The sequence below is a fragment of the Mesoplodon bidens genome (assembly GCF_964165515.1).
Source record: "Mesoplodon bidens genome assembly, chromosome: 13".
In the NCBI taxonomy this organism is placed as follows: Eukaryota; Metazoa; Chordata; class Mammalia; order Artiodactyla; family Ziphiidae; genus Mesoplodon; species Mesoplodon bidens.
Window position 1 is genome coordinate 21,339,665 of NC_138169.1, and position 13,680 is coordinate 21,353,344.

General features: G+C 44.9%; 1 protein-coding gene across 11 annotated transcripts in view; it reads left to right on the plus strand.

Annotated features, from left to right (window-relative positions):
* LOC308626584 (uncharacterized protein) overlaps positions 1 to 13,680 on the plus strand; it is a 372,052-nt gene that overhangs the window by 246,773 nt on the left and 111,599 nt on the right. The window contains exon 5 of one of the 11 annotated variants that reach the window (XR_014017272.1): positions 1,951 to 3,519. The exons of the other annotated variants lie outside the window; for them this stretch is intronic. The gene's annotated coding sequence lies outside the window, so the exon portion shown is untranslated. Of the gene's footprint in view, positions 1 to 1,950; positions 3,520 to 13,680 lie in introns of those variants that run through there. 11 annotated transcript variants of the gene reach the window in all.

Below are 13,680 nucleotides of genomic sequence, written 5' to 3' on the forward strand. Positions count from 1 at the left end.
TGCACAGAGGGAAGAGACACAGGGAGAAGGCCATGGGAAGGTCGGGGTGATGCCAGCGAACATCTGGGGATTCTAGAACCTACAGGAGGCAAGGAAAGATCCTCCCCTATAGGGTACAGAGGAAGCAGGGCTCTGCTGACCCCTTGTCGCAGACTTCTAGCCTCCAGAGCTGTGAGACAGGAAATTCTTGTTGTTCTGAGCCACCCGGTTTTGGGTACTTTGTTATAGCAAAGTACTCCCCAGGAAACTAATAAAAGTACAAAGGAGTTCTGTTTACTTTTCACCAGCTTCACCAATTGTAAACGTTCACCAATTGTCACATTTCTTGATTTTCTCACTAAATTTAAATATATATGTGTATATATTAATTAGATACATAATAGATTAGATACATAGAAGTAGATTATATATATCTCTATATATACTATACTACATATACTATAGGTATATTATAGATATACTATAGATATATAAAGTATTAGATATATTTATTAATATATGTATTAGTATGTTACTAATATGTTAATACATAATTGTGTACTTATGCTAATATATTAATATAAATAATGTGTTACATATTAGACATATGTATATAATGAATATATATGTTAGTATAGTATTAAATATATAGTCAGTACTAACATATAACACATGGTATATATCATACATATATACTTATATACAATATATATAAATAGTTTTTTTCTGAACCATATGATGTAAGTTGAGTGCTGATTCCCTTCTCTAGAGTGACAAAATCTCCTGGTTTGCCTGGGATTTTCCTAGCTCTAGCACTGAAAGTCCCACACCCTGGGACCCCTCAGAATCATGAGCAAACTGGGACTGTTGGTCACCCAACTGTTAAATATTTCAGAGTGTATTTCCTAAATATAAGAACGATCTTGTACATCACCACAGCACAATTATCAAATTCAGGCCATTTACCATTGCTATCGTGTGTTAGCCTGTACCACAGTCCCATTCAAACCCCACCGATTGTCCCAATAAGCACTTTACAACTACTTCCCCATCCTCATCTCCAGGGCTAGACCCAATCCAGGATTATTTAGATATCATGTTTCTTGAGTTGCTTCTGGATGTCCAGATACTTCTTCTAGAACAGTTTCTGAGTCTTTTTGTGTGGTTGTGTGTGTGTGACCTCAGTAATGGATTACAGACCACTGACTAAAGTAAGAAGCCATTCTGATAATAAATAGATGCACAGAAGAGAAGTTCACAGATCTGCTCTGCAGTAGACAACCAACTAATAAATGCGGAGAAATAATGGAGTTACAAAACCAGCGTTTTGCAGCCATCTTGGCATTAGTAGATTCAGGTGGCTGTCTTCCATGGATGCTAAAAGCCAGGAGTAAAAGTGGGATGAGGATGGGGATTTATAGTTTGGAAGTCGCTGGGTAGAGATTTCGGTCAGGGCCCCAAATCGCTTCACAGTAGAAGTGATTTGCTTTCCCAGGTCTTGCCTCATGGGAACATCAGCTCCCTGAGGCTGGTGGCCCTTTTGCCCACTGCTGTAGCCCCAGTACCTCGCCAAGTGCTGGAGACATAGCAGATGCTCAATACATACTTGTAAACTGAACGAGGGACTGGACGAGGAGGGTCTCTTAGGGGCGGGGATTGGGAAAGTAGAAATGTTTCTGCTGGATCTGTTGTACTTCTCTTTCCCACAAGTGCGCGTTTTCTTCAGTACAGGGTTCCAAAGCAGAAACGGTGGTGGGCGTCCACTCTCTTAAATGTTAACTGCGTAATAAACATGAATCACCAAAAAGTGCTTTTAAAATAAGGTTAATGGAGCTGCGTTTATTCCATTTTGTTGCATGGTTAACTAGATGCAAATAATTACTAGCTCCACATTTATGGATGCTCGTTTTAAGGTTATTTTATGTAGCTCTGTGAAGTGAAGGCTTTTGTTTTTCCCTCTTGGTTTTATAGGGCACTATGGAGTAGAACGTTCAATAAAGGCCTGCTACAAAGGCGTACCCATCCTGGGGGATGACTCCCCAGTGCCCAGGCCCCCTGTGCTAGTTCCTATCGGGGACCCAACCCATCCCAGGCTGGGCCATCCCTTTCATATCCTGCATGAACCAAATGCAGGAGTGAAGTGTGGTCCCCTCGGTGTTTCGAGAGAAGAGAGGACAGCTGACCTGTCACTTGTCACTTCCCCTGTCAACATTATTGTTACCCACTTGGAATTAGGGACCATGCTAGCCCACCCGCCCCCCTTTTTCTCTGCAGTGTGCAGAGCTGAGTGCTTAATCGACATTTGCATAAAATGCCATAAATCATAGAATCTTAAAGCTGCAAGAAGGCTGGGAGGTCAACCAAGTGATGAACAAGAAAGCCTGAACGGCCGGGGAAGCCAAGGAGTCAGGAAGAGAGACAGGTGGCTGACGGTGTGCATGCTCTTTGGGCACTGCCTCGTTTCATACTCACCTTGCCCTGCGGAGCCAGGATTGCCATGTCCACTTGGCAGATGGGAACACCGAGGCACACAATGATGGCTGGCCTGGGATTCTCAGCAGGATCTGATCTGACTGACCCCACGCTTCATGCTCTGTCCATGGGGCCTCACGGGAACCTGGGGATCTGGTCATCTGGGGTTGCATGACTGAGCCTGCGTTTCTCCATCTGTGAACTGCTTGTGGACACGTTCTGTAAATGAGTTATACAAAGAGTGGAAAACTGAGTCGTCAGCACTCTGACAGAGAATGGGGTACCCAGAGAACCCTGGCTGTGTCCCTGGCAGGGGTCAGAGGCAAAGAAAAGAGTTACGAATGTGGGAGTCAGACAGAACTAGGGTCAAGTCCTACCTTTTCTGTGTGATTTACTGCGTGAACTTGAGCAGGTCGCTTTACCTGCTCTTCTACCTTCGCTTCATAAATATCCAGAGTCGCGGTCAAGTGCAGAGTCAGAAGTCTGACTGTCTGGGTTTAGAATGGCTCTGCCACAGATGATCTGTATGACTCTACACAAGTGATTTATCATCATTGTCATCATCATCACCACCATCTACATCCTCCTCCTCCTCTTCATCATCACCATCATCAGTATCACCACCGTCATCCGCAAGGTATAGTGCACATGTGATACAATACATAAATCTAAATGCAAAGCCTGAAGAGTTTTTACATCCTCCTACCCTGTGTAACCACCACCAAGATCAGGTTCTAGAGCACTTTCAGCAACCCAGCAGCCCCTGCCCTTGGCCCTCCCAGTCAACCCTGCCCTCTGTCCCCAGAAGTAATCACTGCTCTATTGTCATCACGTAGTTCTGCTTCTGAACTTCATACAGATGGAACCACGCAGTGCATTCCTTTGTGTCTGGTTTCTTTCACTCAGCATCGTGTCTGAGATGCATCCACGATGCTGCGGCTGCACAAGCCCATTCTTTCTCATTGATGTATAATATTCTATGGTGTGACTTCACCACAGTGTGTTTATCCATTCTTCTGTTGATGGACATATGGGTTATTTCTAATATTTAGCTCTTACAAATAAAGATCCTATGAACATCCTTGTGCACATCTTTGGCGTCCCTAAATACGTGTTTTTTAGGGGTCTACACTTAGGAGTGGAACTACCAAGTCATAGTTTAGACCCATATTTAGCATAAGGAAATGTTAGTGTAAGGGTTTTATCTCCTCTCTTCCTCCCCTTCCCCATCTGTAAAATGGTGCCAACCTCTTAAGGCCGTTGTGAGGATTAAATGTGATAATCTTTGTTAAGTGGGAAGAAAAGAGCAGAATACAGAATGAGATGTACAGCTAGATACCAATTATGTAAAGTTTCAAAACCTGCATGAACAACAAAATATAATGTTTACGGATACATAATTGTATAATAAAGATTTTAAAAATCTATTGACATAGTAAACTCCAAATATAAACTCCTGGTTGGAAAGTAGAAGAAAAAACTGGGATCAGGGTAGGTGCACGGGGACCTCAGCTACAGCTGTGATGTCTTGTTCCAGTAGAAAAAGATCTGGAGCAAATAGAGGATGCAGTTAAAGATTTTTAAAAGCTAGTGTTTATTATATTTTCTGTATTCTTGCCTGTATGTTTGAAATACTTTTCTTAAAAAACATTATTACTAAAATGTAATATTAATCTCCAAAATATTAATACTACGTAATGGTTTGTAACCTGCTTAGGATACAGTATGCAAATAAATGCTAGCTATTATTATCATTAATTCTAACAGCCCATTGTACAATGTAATTCTCACCCTTCTTCTTGCTGGGTAAATCACACCTCGAAAATTTGGTCCAATGTGGATCCAGCTCTCACACTCTTGCTGGCACAAAGGAGGGCCTCAGTAAACCCTAGCTCTGGACATTTTCTTAAAATGATCAGAAGCCACCAAGTACGGCGGTTTTGACTAAATATGTCAGCCCTTCTGCGTGTCCAACTCCAATCACACTAGGAAACTAAGACCCCAGGAAATCTGTGCATTGGAGGGAGCCATGGAATGCATGCTCCCAGCTCAGCCCAAGAACCTGGCCAGGTGAGTTCTTCTTTTTCTCTCGAGACCTGCACGGGGTACCCAACAGCCAAGCTGCCCTTGACAACAGGCTCCGGCTTTAACAAATGCGATGCTGGAACTATTTATTTTCCAAACATGTTTGAATTTTGACTCATTGTGGAGATGCAGTTGGGAAAAAAAAATGACCAGGAAACACACACACACACACACACACACACACACATGTTCACACATACAGAGAATAAGCCAATAGCAACCACCCTTCCCAGGAAAAAAAATGGAAAAGATGAAGATAAGCAGAAGAAGCTTTTTCGTATCACTTCAGTTAAGAGGAACAAAATAGTCCCCAGGGATACATGAGTGTGTTTGTGTCTGTGTGTGTCTGTGTGTGCACCTGTGTGTATGAATGGAAAGGGGAGAGATTAGGTGGAGAGGGAACAGAGCGCTTAGGGGACTTCCTTGGCCCCCAACCCTTAACCAAAAAGATGCTTCTTGACTTGCATTCCACAAGCTGGCTGGACAGAATAAATGTAGATTTTATTTTAATAATGTCTTAGGCAAGACAAGGGTTCCTTGGCTCTAGCAGAATGGGTGCCCTGCCCTGGCATAGCGTGTAGCATGCAGGATGAAATGTTTCTGGGCTCTGGTGAAAGTGGAGTAGGGGAAGCAGTTGTGCCGCTAATTGCTCCATCGAGGGCTTGGTTTACAGTGATATCAATGCCCTGGCCTCCAGTAGATCAGCATCATAAAAAGAGAGAGAAATAGCAGCCCTTAGGACGGGAAGCAGGGATGCTGGAGAGCAGGTGGACAGGAGCTCCACACTTAGGTCAGCTCTGCCAGTTGAATTTCACTGGTGAAATCTTGGGGACAATGAGGGGTTTCTTCTGCCCAAAGTAAATGGCTTTTGGAGCCTTTGGGTTTGAGATCTGCCTCTGCCACTTCCAAATTATGTGCTGGCCCCCTTGAAACTCAGTTTGTCCATCTGCAAAATGAAGCAATGCCATCTGCCCTGGGTTAGGGTGACAACTACAATGAAGGATATCTAGTGCCGTGCCTGGCACAATGCCACTGACGCTGACTGGCTCTTATTTTTAGGGGAAAGTAAGATTCAGACTCTCTGAGCAGGCAGTCTGGTAGGAAAGACATCACGTCCAATTGGGACCAGTAGAAAGGGGCTCAGGATTGCGGAGCTCTCTGTAAGAAAGGCAGCCAGGTGCTGCTGGGCACTTGTCTGAAATGCAGCTGGAGCTGATGCAAATGGCAAACTGGGCTGAATTCTCCAACGTACCTGATTCTTCTCATCAGCAACGGTGACCAGGGGAAGCAGAGGAAACCTCTTTGTTAATCTCCTAATAAGCACCTACCACCTTCCATGTGTTTTACATGCACTGTCTCATGTGATATTTTATCCTTATAATGATGCTATTTTCCTCTCTGCTGGACATCTATTGGTTTTACAGCCTAGCTTCCAATCCTCCTTTCTACTAAAGATACATTTATACATTTTATTCCAGAATGAAGTCCCCATATGCTTCTGAGAGTGCTGTCCTGTGCCTACTATGGGAGAGCAGGAGTCTGGCCATGACTTAGGCCTGACCAGTGTATTGCATTCCTCTGGTGGCAGCGATTGACAGAGATGAGCATGTGACATATGACAGAAGTGAGGCTCAATTGCAGGATGTTAGCTGGAACTATTGGGAAAGGGATGGTCTTTCAGTGACGCTTGCTAAACTGGGAGGATATAGGTTTGGAGCTGCTGGCACCCTTTTTGTTACCATGAGGTAAGGTCTTGCCTAAGAATGAAACCAGCACAAAGAAATCAGAGTAGAGATGAGTCAGATGTTTTTAATACTGTTTCATTTTAAAATGGTTTACAGTTGTTCACAAGGAGTTGCACAAGTAGTAATACTTCACCCAGTTTTGTCCAATGATAATATTTTACATAACCATAGTAAAATTATCAAGACCAGGAAAATGACATTAGTACAATGCTATTAACTTGAATATAACCTGATTTGGATGTCACTAGTTGTATGGGAACTTTTTGGGGTGGGTGTATAGTTCTATGAAATTCTATCACATGTGAGTATTTGTCACCATGAACAAGGTGTAGAGCACATCCATCACCACAAAGAAAGTCCCTCAAGCAACCCCCAAATGGTCACACCCCACCCCACCCTTAATGCCTGGCAACCCCTGATCTGTTCTTTAGAGCTATAACTGTGTCACTATGAGAATATTCATATATAGCATTCTTTTCTTCATCTTTGAATATTTCCATCTTCCAGATGAATCATATGTAGCACATGAACTTTCAGGAGTGGCTTTTTTTTTCACTCAGTACGATGCCCTTGAGATCCATCCAAGGTGTTACATGTATCAATAGTTTGCTTCTTTTCATTGCTGAGTAGTATTCCTTTGAAAGGATGTACCATCATTTGCTTAACCCTTCACCCACTGAAGGCCAAGTTATTTCCTGTTTGTGGGTATTAGGAATGAAACTGGTATGAACATCCATGTACAGGTTTTTATGTGAAGGTAAGTTTCATTTCTCTACAATAAATACCCAAGAGTGAGATTGCTGGATTATATGCTAAGTGTATTTTAACTTTATAAGAAACTGTCAAACTGTTTTCCAGAACAATCCCCCAACAGCAGATTGGGGGGCATATGACCTTCTTGCCCATGTTCTCCTGATAAGCAACACTGCATTTGTCCCTGGATCACAGAAAACATACACTTTCCCCCTTTAGCGTCTGTACTTAGGAGCAAATGTGAAATGAGATTCAAAACTTGCTTTCAAAAACAACTTTTATGTTTTCTGATTATAAACAAGATGCTTGGTCATGGCAAAAGCACAGGCAGACCTCGGAGATATTGTGGGTATGGTTCCAGATCACCGCAATAAAGCAAACATTGCAATAATGCGAGTCACACAAAATGTTTGGTTTCCCAATGCATATAAAGGCTATGTTTACACTACACAGTAGTCTGTTAAGTGTGCCATAGCATTACGTCTAAAAGCCAATGTACATACTTTAACTTAAAATAATGCTTTTGGAAAAATGGTGCCAATAGACTTGCTCGAAGCAGGGTTGCCACAAACCTTCAGTTTGTAAAAAATTCAGGATCTGTGAAGCACGGCAGAACAAGGTGTGCCTGTATTTGGAAAATTCAGCAAAGGGTAAAGAAGAGCTAAAAATCTCCCATAAACTCACAGCCCAGGTGAAACCACCCTTGGGATTTCAGTGTTGGAATCTCAAGGTTCATTCTCACCATCCTCTTTCAACGTCTACAAGTCACCATCCATCCCTGGCCGGTGGCGTGGGTGCCAGGTTTTCTCTTTCCTTTAATAAGAAGAGAACTGAAACAAAACAAAATAAAAAATTGGAGGGGAAAATACGCCCCAGGCCTTGGCTGCTTCTCTCTTATCGGCCTGCCTTCACGGAGCAGGAGTTTCCTCTTACGGCTCTCAGAATAGACACGCTTCTAGTCCTGTCATGCGCCTCCAGGCCAAGCAGCCCATTCTTATCAGCAGAAGCACCTGGTGCATTGTGGGAGAGCCGGCTGGGTGGGGACCCTTCCCAAGAGATTCCCGGACTGGGCCCCTGGCCAGCTGCCCCAGCTGACCCGGAGTTGATTTTTGCTTCTCTTTGCAGCCTTCCCCTCCCCACCTTCCCTCGCTTAAAGAAGGCTCTGGGCTGAATAGAAATGACTTGCTGGGGTGGTGAGCCCCAGAGGGACACCCTCTGTGATTGTCCCCAGATCTCTCCAGAAGCCCCTGGGCTGGGAGGGGTGAGGAAGTTGAGGTCATTGGTGAGGGGAGAGTGGACTCTAGGGAACATGAGAACACACCTGTACACTCTCCGGCCCAGCAGTAGAGACTTCAGATCCACAAGGACCTGTGATGGCTTTATCCCCTCGGGATCCCTGGCATCCTGCTGACTATGATTTTTACTATATATATATATTTTTTTTTTCCCATAGTTGGGGAAATTGATTCAAGTTCATGGTGATAATTCTAATCTGCTAGTGTTTCTCCATTTTCAAAATCTCAGGTCTGGTCACTGTCACACTGAATCTTTGAAATGACCCTTACGGTGGTTGTAGTTATTTTTTCAGGTTTATAGTTGAGAAAGAGGAGGCAGGCACAGAGGGGTGAAAGGACTGACTCAAGGTCACATAGCTGGGAAGGGGCGGAGCGAGGGTTCTGACCCGCCAGTGCCTGCCTGCTTCCGACTTCCTGCTCTTTCCAGCACCCCGGGTCTCAGTTTCCCCGTCGGCACAGAAGGCGGATTCATCTAGATCCTTCCTATGGCTCCGTCTCCTTAGAACTTTTTGATGCTCGTGTTCCAGAATCAAATATTTGCAAAATCCAGCTCAGAAAGGGGCCTTGACCCCTGGAACTGAAAACTTGAACAGAGTCAAGTGTGAATTTGCTAAAATGGGAGAGAACTGGCCCAAATCCAGCCCATCACATGCTGGAGGTGGGTGGTGGGACAGTAAGGCGCCTGGCAGAAAGTGCGGGCAAACAGGAGAGAAGGGAGATGCCTGAGCAGTGCATTTACAATCAATTATTGCTTTGGGGAAAAAAATCACGATTAATATTTTTAAAATGTAAGGAGAATGGAAACTTATAAACAAAAGTCAGCAGAGAGCCTCCCGTCTAGAAAATCCACTCAATGTTTGGCCAGAATGGTTCTAAACATCTCTCTGCACATTTGTATTTCTAGATGAAGAACAGTTTGCAAATGTGCATCGCCCTTGTTTCTGGTCATGGTGTGACCTAGCCCTGGCAAGCTGGACTCTTTGTCCATGTCAGTAAATGACTATCCTTAATAGTCATGGTTTCAGCACGTTCCAGTATTTGAATACATCGCAGTTGTTGAACTAGTGCCCTGTTGATGGATCTTTAAGTGGTTTCCAAATGTTTGTAATTGTGAGCAACCCAAAGCTCAAATGATATCTAGATGGAAGACATTGTAGATATAAGTGATATAGATATAGATGCATGTGTAGGTGTAGGAATTGGTATTGATACCTATGGGTACACATTGATATCAGTATGAGTTTTAACCACTGGCATCAGAGTTTATTTTATAATGAGGGCTTGCTTTTTTTTTTTTTTTTTTTGCTGTATGCGGGCCTCTCACTATTGTGGCCTCTCCTGTTGCAGAGCACAGGCTCCGGACGTGCAGGCTCAGCAGCCATGGCTCACGGGCCCAGCCGCTCCACGGCATGTGGGATCTTCCCGGACCAGGGCACGAACCCGTGTCCCCTGCATCGGCAGGCGGACTCTCAACCACTGCGCCACCAGGGAAGCCCCAGGGCTTGCTTTCTTGAGGGGTAAATAGCTTGCTAACTGGGCAATATTGATGTGGAAGCTTGAAACCGTCTCTCTTCTTCTCATAAGGCAACATGGGCTGAGGGGCAAACACACAGTAAGTTCTCAGTAATCATCCCTTTCCCCTCTCTCTCCTGCCAGCCTCACTTCAGAGACAACAAAGAGGCAGCATTCCTTGAATAATTCATTCAGAAATCCAAACAAGGACTTCACACCTCCTATGCGCCAGATTCTATGCTAGGCATTTGGGACGCAGCCATGGAAAAGGCAGGGACCTCACTTTCCAGGGGCTCCAGGCCAGGGAGAGATGCCCAGATGAAGGGCGAGGTGGGATTTAACAGCAGTGTGAAGAGTTCATGTGAGGAGCCATGAACAAGGTCAAGAGTGACTGTCGTGGTTTGGGGGGATGGGTGGGCATGGTCTGGAAACACGTTCTGGCATCAGAGACACCAAAACTAGGCTTGCAGGGGGATGATGGGAGTTTGCGGGTGGGAAGTGCACTGTAGCAGGATGGAAGAGAATAGAAAAGGCAGTGGATGAAGCAAAGATAAAGTGGGTGGAACACGGTGGTTTTCTTGCAAATGGCGGGTGAATGAGCTGCTCTGACTCATTACTTCAGTGATGGGGTTGGGATAAGGTGCGTACAGGCCTGGGACAGGATCAAAGGTGAGGATGTTGGAAACAGGAGACACTGCCCTGTCTCTAGGTGCTGGGCACCAGGGGACAGTGTCCTGTGAGGGTGTGGGTCATATGTGGACAGCTCATATAATTTTTCAGGGGGAGGGGAAAATCATATCTTTGACAAAACCCCTCCTGATTTTTAAATATTGGCAAGGGATCCAATCTAAAAACCAAATGAAATATCAGCAACCATAAAAACAACTAAAAAACCAACAGCTCCACAAAATGCCTTGTAAAGACTAAACAGAAGGCATCCTGGTGACAAAATTGTACCCAAAGGACCCTGGTTGACCAGCTTGTCACTTGACACCTCCCCAGGGATATGTGACCTTCAAAGACACCCTCCAAATACAAGCTTCAGAAAAGATAAGCCCCTTCCATGTGGCTGGGTTTATTTTTAAAGCAAGGTTTCCTTGTCTGTGTTCAACTCGATGGGTGGAGAAAATAATTAGAATTGATTTCTCTGCACCCGCCAAGGAAGAGAATACGAGGCAACTTGCATCTCTATACACGGCAGAAGAGGGGGAAAAAAAAGAAAGAAACTTCCTTCCAATCTGTGTCTCATCCCACGGATAGTCTTCTCACTTTTTGGACTGTTTTAGGGGCGTCTTTTGATTACAACATTGGTTTGAAGAGACACTAATTGTACCCTGCTTACAATGCTTGTAATTATGCGTATTACATTTTGATTCATTTCCATATGTCAACACCACTCCGAGATGCAGGGTGGTGGGGTGGCTGAGAACCGCTTTTATAATCGGTTATTGTCTATGAAGAAAAAATCCGCACAGAACATGAGTGAAGTGTTCTTTGTTGAAATTGGAAATAAGATTATACATAAAAGTCGTCCTCTGACACCCAGAAAATGGACAGTTTAAAATAAATTGCCACTGCTGATCAACAAGATTGCTAGCTCCCTTCTTCCCTTTTACACTAATGAGGGAAATACTTTTCAAGTCTCTAATAGCAAGATGTTTGAGTGCGTCATTTCAATAGCTTTGTTCTTAATAAAAGGTGACCCCAATATTCCCCCCTTTGCTGAAGACATTGTCCTACCCCGACATATTTGTGATTCTAGGCTCCTTGTAGAAAAGAAATGGGGGAGAGAGAGAGAAAGGAAAGGAGAGGGGATGGGGGAGGTGACGGGGCGGGGTGAAGGGGAGAGTGACAATGTCTCTTTAGCTTGAAAAAACCCAGCGGCATGGCGACAAGCAGAATCGGAGCCCTTCCGGTCTGAAGGAAGATGACTCTGAACCAAAGCAAAAATAAATAACCAAAACCAAACAACAGCTTCAAAGAACCTGTGTGCAGACCGAGCTTCCTCGGAGGACTTTTCCTGAGTGCAAATCCCTTTCGTGCATGAGATGAAAGGACTTAGGCATCTGGCTGGCATTTCCACGCAGTGGCTGAGGCAGGTTATTGCCTGCAACTCTGGAGCCCGAAAGATGCTGAAGGTTGGCTCCGGATGGAAAATCCTGGAGGTTTGGGGTGAGCCAAGGCTTGAGTGCTTTGGAACAGGATTTGCAAAGGGCTTGGGGTGGGGGGCAGAGCTGGAGGGAAAGGGCACGGGTCTAGGGCACCCCCCTTGTTCACCACTTACATGCTGGGTGTCTATACTGAGTTGTGTCCCTCTCAATTCATATGTTGAAGTCCTAACCCCCATAACCTCAGGATGTGACTGTATCTGGAGACAGGACCTTTAAACTGGTGATTAAGTTAAAACAAGGCAGTTGGGGGGGGCCCTAATCCAATCTGACTGGTGTCCTTTTAGGAAGAGGAAATTTGGACACACAGGGAGACAGCAGGGGTGCACACAGAGGCAGGGCCATGTAGAGGCCACGTCTGCAAGCCAAGGGGAGAGGCCTCAGGAGAAACCAGCCCTGCTGACAACTTGATGTTGGACTTCCAGCCTCTAGAACCGTGAGAAAATACATTTCTGTTGTTTAAGCCACTCGAGCTGTGGTATTTTGGTACAGCAGGGCTAGCAGACTAATACAGTGGGTGATGGAGGGCAGGTCATGTCACCCGGTCTGTAAACGGAGAAGATAAATCCCATCTTGCCCTGCTGCTTAGAATCACACTGGGTGCAGGGCAGTGCCTCTCGGAGCTCAAGGGTGGGAGTTTCTGGGTAAGGAGGTAGGATTTGTGTCACAGTCAATAGATGTATCCAGGGAGAGCGATAACAGAAACTCCCATTGATTGAGACTAAAGCCGGTGCTATACAAGGACTTCCTCATGAATTCCTCCACCAGCCCTGTGAACGGGACTGCTGTGGTCCCTGCTGGAGATGGGAAAGTCATAAGTGGCCGATTAGGATTGGAACCCATTTCGACTTATACAGGTATCCCCTGCTTTTAGAAAGTTCGCTTTATGCCATTTCTCTTTTATGAAACACCTACGTTAGTATCTGTTTTCACTAACTGAAAGAAATTCCAAGAGGAGTTTTGCTTTTACGAAAAAGGGAGAAAAGCAAAAATTGCGTTCAGTATTTGTTTTGCACTGAAATGTTGTAGAGATAGGATGAGCCCCGAGCAGGGCGGGTGGCACCGCTGAGTTCCCTCCCTGGGATCCACACTGAGCATCTCAGCATCCGGCCACCATAGCTTTGAACCTCTGTCCATGAGCATCTGTGCTTTATCTCTATTTATTTTGTGCATCAGTGAGCAAGATGTGTCCTAAGGTAACTATTTCTTCACTTTACGCCGTTTTGGTTTACGGAAGGTTTCGGATAGTGGGAGAAACCTGTCCTGGTTTTCTGTGGTTTGTATCTCCTGATCCTGAGTGTGAAAACTGATCAGACCCACTGTTTGGGAAAATGCCAAGGGCATGATGGAGCAGCCTCTCTTCCAGACATGTTTCCCCAGTTGTCATCCCTCCTCCAGCCTCTAAGTGTTTAGATGTCTTCCCTTCCAGGCCACCACAATGGGAATCAAACAGTTTTGCCCAGACTGGAGGTCAGGTTCAAGGCTCTGAGCAGACATTAATTTCTGCTTTGGAATATTCCTGAGTTTTTCATTTTGCATAGTCTGGCTACACAACAACTACTCCGCGATGTGCTTGTATGCTGCCTGGGGACACCAACATGGCATCCTGTGATTTGGTCTTTTCACAGGACTCCACGAGGCTATTGGCCTGTCACTATATAGGACAGCCTC